The sequence below is a fragment of the Propithecus coquereli genome, unplaced genomic scaffold (assembly GCF_000956105.1).
Source record: "Propithecus coquereli isolate 6110/MARCELLA unplaced genomic scaffold, Pcoq_1.0 Scaffold24, whole genome shotgun sequence".
Taxonomy (NCBI): domain Eukaryota; kingdom Metazoa; phylum Chordata; class Mammalia; order Primates; family Indriidae; genus Propithecus; species Propithecus coquereli.
In genome coordinates, this window is record NW_012147952.1 from 9,686,388 (window position 1) to 9,688,813 (window position 2,426).

A 2,426-nucleotide genomic window follows, 5' to 3' on the forward strand; every position below is an offset into this window, starting at 1 on the left:
ATAATAGTATAGATTTATGAAAGGAGGGTGCTTGGGAGACCCCACAGCATTCCTGTGAGCTGTGATGCCACGAGTGAAGTTTCATATCAGTATTTATAGGTACAGTGATCGATTGCCAGGGGTAACAGATTTACATAATAACAGGTAGTTTGTTTTAGGTTAAAAGTCTCCCAAAAGCCTTCTATAGATCCCTTAATTAACTCTATCTATGTCAGCAAATGGTTACAAAATCTTTCTAAGACAAACTTCTAAGTTCTAAGACAAAGCTATTACTTAGCAGAAGGGGTAAACAGAGATATAGTGGCTCCATATTTCTTTATGTAGTTATTGTGGATTGAGACAGATAGTCAGGAGTGAAGCAGGAACTGTCCCTTGGACTAATTGCTTTTAGCCGCAGGTGTCTGTCTGTTGGGCAGTGGGCACTCTTTGATCAGCTCTCATCCTGTGGCTCCATGGAAACCTGCTTTGTTGTACAAAGCAGGCGAAAGCCACAGGTTTGAGACTGCAGCACCACCTTGGAAAGCAACTGCCACTGACCTGTGAGACGCCCTCCTGATGTGAGGCAGCTTTTGATATGTGAACTAACATGTTCAACATATTCCTTCAGGGCAAAGCCCTGCAAAACTCCTGAAATCATTTCTGTCTCTATATAGAAATATCTCTACAGAGCAATATTTCTATGGGGCAACAGACAGGTTTTGCATTTCTCGGAATTTGTCCATTTCATCAAGGTTATCCAATTTGTTGGCACACAATTGGTCACAGTATTCTCTTACAGTCTTTTTATTTCTGTGATATCAGTGGTAATGTCCCCACTTTAATGTCTGATTTTAGTAATTTGAGCCTTCTCTCTTTTTTTCTTAGACCATCTAGATAAAAGTTTGTCTTTTTTCTCTTTAAATCTTTATTATTTCTTCCCTTTTGATGGCTTTGTGTTAAGTTGTTCTTTTTCTAAGTCCTTAAATTATACAGTTAGGTGGTTGATTTAAGATCTTTCTTGTGTTTTAATGCAAAAATTTACAACTATACATTTCTTAGTTATCATTGCTTTAGCTGCATTCCATAAGTGGTGGTATGTTGTGTTTTTATTTTAATTTGTTTCTAAATATTTTCTAATTTCCCTCATGACTTCTTATTTAATCCTTTCATTGTTTAAAGTGTGTTTTTAATTTTCCCCACTTTGTAAAATTTCCAGTTTTCCTTTTGTTATTGATTTCTAACTTTATCACATTGTAGTTGGAGAGGAGACAAAATATCATACTTTTAGTGCACACAATTATGTATTATTGTATTAAATATCCAATATCAGTGGGATATTTGTCTAGCAAAGTGAATAAATATTATGCAATCACTAAAATAGTAAAATGCATATACATGTAGTTGTTTCTGAATGTTCTAGTCTTTAATGCCTTGATCCCAAAACGAGAAAAAGAGAAAAATGAAGAATGAGGGAAAAATTAAGGCACTGTCCTTTAAATTCCTCGGAAGTCACTTCAGCCACAAGGGAGTGGCTGCAACAATAGGGGAAGGAGTAACAAAAATGCCCACCAATTTCTTTGTCTGAACTTCTGTGGTCAGAAACAGAAATCAACAATCAGAACACAGATCCTTTTATTTGGAGGACAAGTTCCTTCTTTGCTCACTTTGGATTCTGCAAGCTACATGCAAGTTGCTCCTAGAATGTATGCATGACTCCCTGCTGCAGAATTGAAGGTAGAGAATGAGTAACTAAGAGCTAAATCAATTAAAATTAACTGTGATTTACCTCCCAAACCTTACCTTGGATGTTGCAAGCCTTCAATAGACTCTGGAGTTCCAAAATATTTACACTGGACAGATTCTACCAGTGTAATTGTCATCTAGGTGAGTAGACAAATTCCTGTTGATTCCTATTATATCATCTTCCCAGAATCCTCTGTGGGAAAGTTTTTAATATATAAAATATAAGGCTGTTCAAGTTGCACATTTTTCCTTGAGTGTGCTTTAGTAGTTCATGTCATTCAAGGAATTTTTCACTTTTTTTATGCTGTTTGATCTCTTGGCATAAAGTTGTTAATAACATTCTCTTACTTGCCTTTGGATCTCCATGGGATCACAAGGTTAAACTATCATTTATTTGTGATATTGGTGATTTATATCCTTCCTTTTACCTTGTTCCATCTCACTATAGCTTTATCAATTTAATTCATCCTTTCAAAGACTAGCTTTTGGTTTGGTTAATTTTCTCCACTATTTATCTGTGTTCTATTTTGTTGATTTTTAGTCTTAACTTTATTTTCTTACTTCTACTTGCCTTGTATTTGCTCTTTTCCTTTTCTACCTCTTGTAGAAGATTCATGATCACTGATTGCAGACTCATTTTTTTCTGATAAAAACTTTTAAAGCTATAGGTATTACTCCCAGTGCAGCTTTAGCAGCCTCCCATA